The sequence below is a fragment of the Perna viridis genome, chromosome 13 (genome assembly GCF_037379345.1).
Source record: "Perna viridis isolate PV_CMFRI_1.1 ecotype Kerala chromosome 13, ASM3737934v1, whole genome shotgun sequence".
Taxonomy (NCBI): Eukaryota; Metazoa; Mollusca; class Bivalvia; order Mytilida; family Mytilidae; genus Perna; species Perna viridis.
This window is the reverse complement of record NC_142457.1, coordinates 34,220,199-34,228,611: the sequence shown is the minus strand read 5'-3', so window position 1 is coordinate 34,228,611 and position 8,413 is coordinate 34,220,199. Positions and strand designations below refer to the sequence as shown.

The following is an 8,413-nucleotide window of genomic DNA, read 5'->3' as shown; positions in this document are numbered from 1 at the left end:
GTGGTCTGGGTGTCAGTATGTCTGTCTGTTAAGACAGGTTTGGGTGTTCTTTGTTAAATATAAAAGTCATTAGTTCATTGGTTACAGATTTTATGCAAGTACAATGTTTTTATTCTTGTTCTATTTTCTGGACATTTGTCTCTCCAGTGGTGTGGAAGAATGTGTTGGACAAAATCTTAGTCTGCTTTCATCTCAATTGTTCCATGTTCATCTTGACTGTGTATATATCATCTTCCAGTACTATGTGCATGGGGCCGTTTGAGATGATGGCTGCATTTCATCATCATCCATGGATTCAGCAACTGAGGACCTGCCACAAATATTTTTTCGCCTTAATCTTCCTGAATGGATTTAGACTCTCACTGTCTACAAACCAGCCTGACTTCTTTATGTTCCAGAATGTATCTAGACCACCCTGACCCTCATGATAAACTTCTGATGTTCAAGTATCTTTTTTAAAGTAAATCGGAAGTGATAAATGCTTTCCAATGGCAAATCTGAAGGGTTTATGCTTTTTGATATAACAATTGACATTTCAATATACATGTTAAAAAAAAACTGTGCTACTTACTAACTGTTACAGTCTGTGGCATCAACATTTTACCTACTAGCCCGAATAGTCAATAGCAGTATATCTTTTTAAGAATGCAACTGAAATTCTCAGACTTTTCACTAACCCGAATCAATTTTTACTAGCCTCAGGTTTTGGGCTAACGACTAAAAGCACAGATTGAACTAATTGAGGAAAGTCACTATATTTATTTATCTATGTATGTTATTTTATATGAATTACATACTGTGAAACCTGTCTAAACCTACATCCTTCAAATTTAAATTGGCTCCTCTAAGACTTGTATAGGTTGTTGGTTTTCTAAGGTTCCAAAATCTACATTTACACTGATATAAAGATCTTTATAAAAAAGTATCTGCTTTAGACAGGTTTCACTGTATATGAAATATCTAAGTTTTGTGTTGTGCCTTTTGTTTCAAATAGTTTTTTTTTAATTATCTCCCTTAGACCACACATTTTAAGCTTCTCTCAAATTAATTCTTTTTTTCATCGGATTGTTATTGGGGGCTTCTTGCTTGTTAGAAACCAAGGTAAAGTCAAGTCCAACACAATATCCAGATGAGGCACTGACCATATTTTGCTGATGGAGGGCTAGGATAATTAGGAGATTAAAATTCAGAATCCTCCACAAAAAATGTTCTTACTCCGTCACTCTGACATTTCAATATTGTCTTTCTTATCAGCATGAGATATTGATATCTGCTGAGTTAAGGGGATGATATCATTCAAGGACTGATCACATGGGCAATATTCAAACGGTCATTAATCTGTTTATCACATGTGTTTTTTGGCAGTCCTTTAAGAAAGAAAAACCATAAATGACTAGCAGATACATTGTGTGGTATATTCTTTTGACATAAAGTCAAGCTTACAACTTACTTTTATTTTCCTACTTTATAGGAAGCTGGGCATCATATGTACATGAAGAAATATGGTTACTGTCAGGGAGACTACAAAGGGAGATAAACCAAATCAAGTATGTTTCATGTTTATAAATCGTAAGCACAACTTCTCCCTTAACATCTCAATGGATTTTGATGAAACTTTATACGAAGGTTTTGCAACATATTTAGATGTGCATGAAATAAGATAGTTACTGTCAGCAGACTCCAAGGGGAGATAATCCAACTTAAGTGTTGAAATGTTAAAACCTCATAAGGGCAACTCCTCCTACACCGCTGAATTGATTTTGATGGAACTTTATAGGAAGGTAGGGCATCATATATAGATGTGCATGAAAAAATACAGTTACTGTCTGGGGACTGCAAAGGAAGAAAGTTGAACTTCCAGGTTACACATTCAACTGCATTTGAAATGGGGGTGTAATCTCTTTATGAACTTGCTGAAAGTATTTCTAGTTTATCTTTAGTTGGTGTGTGTTTTTCTACTATTATTTATAGTGTTTTATTTGTTTCTGTGTCTGTATCATGGTCTCTTTTCTACTTTACATTTAACAGATTATCTGGTATTCTCCAGTTGAGTGGTTGGTCCATGTGGGTTAAAGAGATTAGAACTGCTCCCCGCTTTTATTTATTTTGTTAATTTTGCCTTCTTAGTCCGGTATGTTTCCTGGTTTTATTGTATTATAACCAATTGTTAGGCACAGATCAGGATTAGGGGGATGTATGGCCTGGTTTGTTTTAAAAAATAAGATTATTCCATATTTCAGCCAAAATTTTATTCTCAGTCAAACGATAAAAAAAAAAACAATTCAATATTTCCATCATCCCTATTTTGATTATAATCAAATAAATATTTTAACCCTGGCTGCTGCTGAAAAAATTAATTATTTTCGCGCTTCGGCAAAAAAAGTTTGTAACTCACCATAAAGTCCGAGCCCCCTCCCCTTTTCCATAAGAGCCTTATTTCATATCAAACAAATGAAATGCCTCGCAGGGCTTAGCTTGATACTAAGCAGGGGTTAAACCATGAAGGGTTGGGTCATATTTTACACACTATTGAAGCTTGATGCAGATTTCAATTTTTCATAAAGATCTATACATTTATACTTCCTGTCCACACGAGAAATATCTACCAACCTCGACAATGACAGAACTGACAATGGAATGATACGACCGCAAACTTGTTTTAATCTATCTGGATCCACAACTGTTAGAATCTTAACATGTTTTTGTTTGTTGCCATCTGTTATTTGAATTTGTGGATCCTTTATTCATGGTGTCGATGGGAGGAGAGATCGACTGATTGATTGATTGAAAGCAGTGAATTGACTGTTTCATTCTTTTCTAGTGCAAAATCTTGTTATACTAGTTAAATTGAAATGAATCTGCTTTTATATGATCTCTAACAAGGACCTCTTTACTAGATACAAGCAGGAAGACATGAACATCATCATCAGATGATACAGATGGATTGGACACATCTTAAGAAAACATCAACAAGACCACAGTAAAACAGCCCTTTTCTGGAAACTACAGTGAAAGCAACGCAGAGATAATGTGGCGTCATACCATTGTGTTGGAAATGAGCAAAGTTAGCCACTAATGGGAAAGCCTATATCAAATGGTCAAAAAGCAAACGTCAATTTGGTGTACTTGGCAGTAATTAAGAACTGGCTTGACACTTGATCCTATCTTCACACCAAACAATTCAATGTGCTTGCTCATGGAAGTACCATCTATCATTAAATCAATCACTCGTTTCCAAGAGATAAGGCAAAACAAATGTGTTTATAGTCACATCCTGAAAAAATAGGGTCAGTCGGTCGGTCAATTTTTTTTATTTCCATTTTGTACAATAATTGAGGAAATGGTTACTGATCAAGGACAAAATTTCCAGAAATTGAAATTTCCTGATAAAAAATTCAGTGTTGGCGGCAAACAAATAGGGTACAATGTATGTCGGGTTACAGTAAACACACATTTTTGTTTTGCCTTACCTTGAAACATTGTCTTATAATCCCTGTCTGTATTTTCTGCTATTTTGGGAGATGCAGAAAAGTTAAAAACAACCAATCCTTAAAAATTACCCTATGATCACTCAAAATTGCTGGCAAGGGAGGACATTACAAGTAACCCCTGCAGGCAAACACAATGAGTTTCGTAGAATATATATATATATATATATATATATATATAAGAACAACTGTACCGTAAACTGGCTTCCGAGGCCAGCTTATCTACGGTTTTCCGCAAACTGCAGTAAGCTGGCCTCCGATGGAGGCCAGCTTATCTTCGAATGTTGTTGTGAGGATAAGGAATTATGTTTGACTAATGTATTGTATACGAATGAAAAGCGCCGTGTTTATAGATTACAGAATGATTTTATTTTCAAAAATACATTCATAAATAAGAAATTTATCGCAATTTAAAGACACCTCCCCCCGCGAAAACATATATCTCTCATATCCGGTTTGCGGTCAGATTGGGTATAAGCTGGATCCTATCTTAAAATCAAGTTTTCATCTAGATATTTGCTTTATATGTTATATTTTATTGCACGAATCAACGTATGATACTTTAATCTATATATTTTAAGCATCACATACTAGATATATGTCTCAATTTTAATGTTGTAAGAGATATATATTTGTTTTGCTCGCTAAACATCCACTTTTAAAATATATGTGAACATCCGGTGTCATCTACGTCACAGAAAAATGGCGGAACAGAAAACGAAGCGGTGACCTAGATTCTAATATTGTTTTGTAGGATTTACAAATGGATTTACATCCAAACATGAAGGAAAGCAATTCTTCCGAGCTTAGATTTACACTAATAACAGTTAACAGGTTGGTACATGTATAAATTTATAAGAATCGATGAACAATATATGCAGGGAGGAGGGGATTGTAGAGATTGCGAACACGTGTTTAATTTTGTGATTTTTGTGGTAACAAATTACTACTAATATCAAGAATTTCCTGAAACCTCTTTCGGGATCCATCTATTCAAAGTATATGAATTCTGATATTAGTATAGCTTCAACAAAGAGCACCACAATTAGTAGGCACATACATGTATACATGTACATGTACATGTTATTCACTTCAATTTAAAGAATATGAATACTTATAAAATAACTGTCGTGCATGCATGTTTATACATCTATAATCACTATTAACTGAGAGTAAAACAGTTGTTTTACATACACAGTTTTGTAGTATTGAGACATACTCTCCTGATGCTTAAGATTATCCATCATTGGACTTGTTTACTGTATCTTTTAATGACAATATGAAATATACAGCCAACAGAAAAAAGTTAATATCCAATATGTAACAAGAAATGGTACATAAAGTGTGGATGTATAATAAAACCACTAGTTGTATTTGTAATTCCAATAAAAAATTTCAGAGTAGACCTCATTTACTTGCACATACAATGTATGTGTTGTATGGCTTGACACAAATAACCTGAAGAAAGAAAACATGTGATAAAGGATAAAATCATCATTTGTTTTCACTATCTGGCATGATTTGACACAAACTTGACTGAATCAAACATTTATTCTGATTTGCCAACACTCCTTCATGAATTGTATTGTTTTTTTTGAAAGCTGTTATTATTTTAATTGGAGCAGCAACTTGTTCCTTTAAAGCTTACTTTTTGTGGTACAATTTATATACATTGCAGAAGTACATAATGGGGTAATGAATAGCATGTTTTCTATTGCTAATCCTCCTTTAAAATTATCTTTCTGATATCTGATAATATTTCTTTGATACAATGTATTTGTATACCTACTACAGAGATTTCAATGATTTAAGTTCTTTGAACTGAAAAAGCAACACAGAGTACAACTAGGATATAATTTTAACAGGGGTTCAACAAACTAACTTTCTAATTTGTTTAGTTCTACATTTTTCTTATTTTGTACACAGTCTCATTCCACCTTTTTACTAGGTGTATGTTGTGTTGATCTAAATATTCTATAAATAGTTCACTTATTTGCAGTGTGTAACTGTGAGAGGTTATATTTAGATTCAAAACAAATCCTAGTTAGTTAATACATAAATAGAAGTACCTGCACATTTTTATAAACAAGACTCTGAGAACATTAAAACAGTCATAAACATCACCCCCTTTCGTAAACAGAGTCAAGGGGAAATGGTGGCTGTTGTAGTAAGGCATTTTTCAGTAAAGCTTAGTCCCATCCATTGTCTGCAACTCCTTGTCAACAACTTGCAGGATTGTTATGAAACTTAACAGGATGTTGGATTACCAAATTGGGATATCCATGTTGTCATATGAATTTATGTTTAAAGTAAATTTACAGTTATGTTCTGTTATTGTGTTGTCAACAAAAACAATATTATTGAGTGGGGTGTTTTAGAAATGGCATCAAAACAGTGTGTTAAAAAATACTTCATTTATCCTCCATAATTGTGTCCAATATGAATCCTGGGTCATCATACAGGATTCAATAGGTGTTGGGTATTAGTCCCATTAAGGGCAATGTCTAGTTATATTCTGTCGTCAATCATTTTGCAATTTTGAAAATCAGAAAAATTAAAACATTAATTAAAAATTCCTTCAAACATCTTATTGTGGTATAAGTATATGACATTCCTTTATCTACTTGTGTTTTAAAATGAAATGTGCCTTATATTTATTCCTCTAGCACTTAAAATATGCTCAGTAAAGTGCAAAAAACATTTCCAGAGGTATTGAAACAATCATATTTAACAATTCAGTATATCATTTTGAAGAAAATACAAATCTGTTGTTTGGTTAAATTATTCTCATGATATTTCAATGACAAATATATGTACATGTATACATTTACATAGACTGAAATGTAGCACTTGCATGTTTGAAATAATATCTATTATCCTATTTCTGTATAACAGAATTTTTTTTTTTTCTTTTTCAGATTCCATCATATTTCCTACAAAGACTTCTTGGATTAATTGTGGTTTATTTTGTGCAAATATAGACAGAAAAGAATATGAGACTGAACTGATTTGATAGTTTCAAATTAGCCGAAGTGTGTTTCATGCATGACTGTTTTATTGTGACAAAGAATTTTGTACACAAAATCTATTGTTTATACTACATATTTTGATGTCTTATATGGAGTAATAAAGAAAAATCCACACATGATTGTACATGTTGAGTTGTACATTTATGTTGTTACATTTTGTTGATACAAACTATGGTGCTATGCTAAATTGTACATGTGCTGTTTATGGTAGTTATTTCAAAATTTAAAGAGAGATTGTGGGAAATATGTCTTTTAAAAGGAACAAGAGGAAAAACAATGCTAAATTAAACCAAAGAAATTCAATTAAAAACATTTTGTTTCTATAGATAGGGCAAAAAATGAAGTACAATCTTACACAAAGTAACACTGTTTACCTCCAATAAGCTGTTTCCCATAGGAAAGCTTCCCACCTAGTCAAAAAATGAATATCCAGTTATACCTCACTAGACTATCTATTTTTTTCTCTGTAAGAATCAATTAATTGAAACATATTTTATTTGTAATAAACAAAATGGATCAGACACAAGTAAAATAACAATCAGTAGATTAAAAATCTGTATGATTTTACTACATGTTTAAATTCAGTTGAATGAACAAATCTTAACCCCCCCCCCCCCTTACCTAAACTCTGGATCCGCCACTGTTGACTGAAAGTGCATGTGTAAATTGTTAAGTTTTTTTTTTTTTTTTTTGGCATCCATGTTTTGGATTCTTCGAGTTTTATCAGGTTCTTACAAATACTTATCAATGTACGTAAAAGTTTTTACTGCCAAAAACCTTCCAGTGTGTTATTTACTATATCTTATTTCCCTAAGGTTACCCATTTAGAGGATGGGGTAGTTTTGAAAAAAGTCAAATATACGTATAACATTAATACTGCATTACATGAACAACGTGATTGCTTAGTCCTTCAAACACAATCTTAATTTCATAGGCTTTTTAATCTTAAAAATTACACGACTCAAGCTCCAGGAGAAAAAAAAAACAGTGGTTACATTCCATATCAGGCGCGTAGGTTCAAGATTCAAGGTCGTTATATAATCTTGAAAAAAAAAACAATAACGGATAAAAACAACCAGGTCTCACGGAAGGAACACGTATAGACTCGGGTGTACTATTGTAGAACGAGCAGCACTTACCTATTTAAAAGTTCATAATGAATGGGTTGTTCATAATGATTTGCCAAATTGATGAAGATTGCAGTGATGATTTAAAAACGTAAAAGACCATTCTCTCTAATTTTTTTTTTTTTTAGTAAATCGGACTTTTCCAAAATAGTTGAAGGAATAGGTTGCATAAATATTTTTTTTTTAAATCTTAAAAATCATGGAACCCGCTTTGAGATGCAACTATTTCCGAGACCACTGGAAGGTACAAGTAGTAATCAAGAGAACCAAGATTCTAGCGCAAATCAAACGAATGTTATCAAATGACAACGACTACACACACACACAGAACAGATTAGTACATACACAGCAACAAAAGTAAAATGGGTAATCCGGACTAAAAAAAGCTGGGAACATGGACCAGTTGCACCGGTAGGGTTACTGCTTTTCTAGAAACATTCGTCGAGTTGCTCATGAAAAGTCAAGTCCAGGGTAGACGAAAGAGCAAAGGAAAATTATTATACACGCTGAACAAATTGGTCTACGCTCATGTAGCAAATTGATACACCGTTATGATCCACGAGTTCATGATGACAACCATAAAACTTATGTAGTGATGACTTCATTCGTGTAGCAACATTACACTGTTCCAGAAGCCTACAGTAATTGTAAGAAGTCTATCATAGTGCAAAAAGTCTGTGTAGTTACAGCAAGCTCTTTCATACCGTATACGCTGTGGTATGAAAACGTGTGCTGAAGGGATCAACAATTTAAAACAATACAAAATACA

General features: G+C 33.1%; 1 long non-coding RNA gene across 1 annotated transcript; it reads left to right on the top strand.

The window, feature by feature from the left end:
- The first annotated feature begins 3,070 nt into the window (after positions 1-3,070).
- LOC148600575 (uncharacterized) lies at positions 3,071-6,641 on the top strand. Its single transcript, XR_015917814.1, has 2 exons — positions 3,071-4,322; positions 6,407-6,641. It is a non-coding gene; the product is annotated as an uncharacterized LOC148600575 (long non-coding RNA).
- The last annotated feature ends 1,772 nt before the right edge of the window (positions 6,642-8,413 follow it).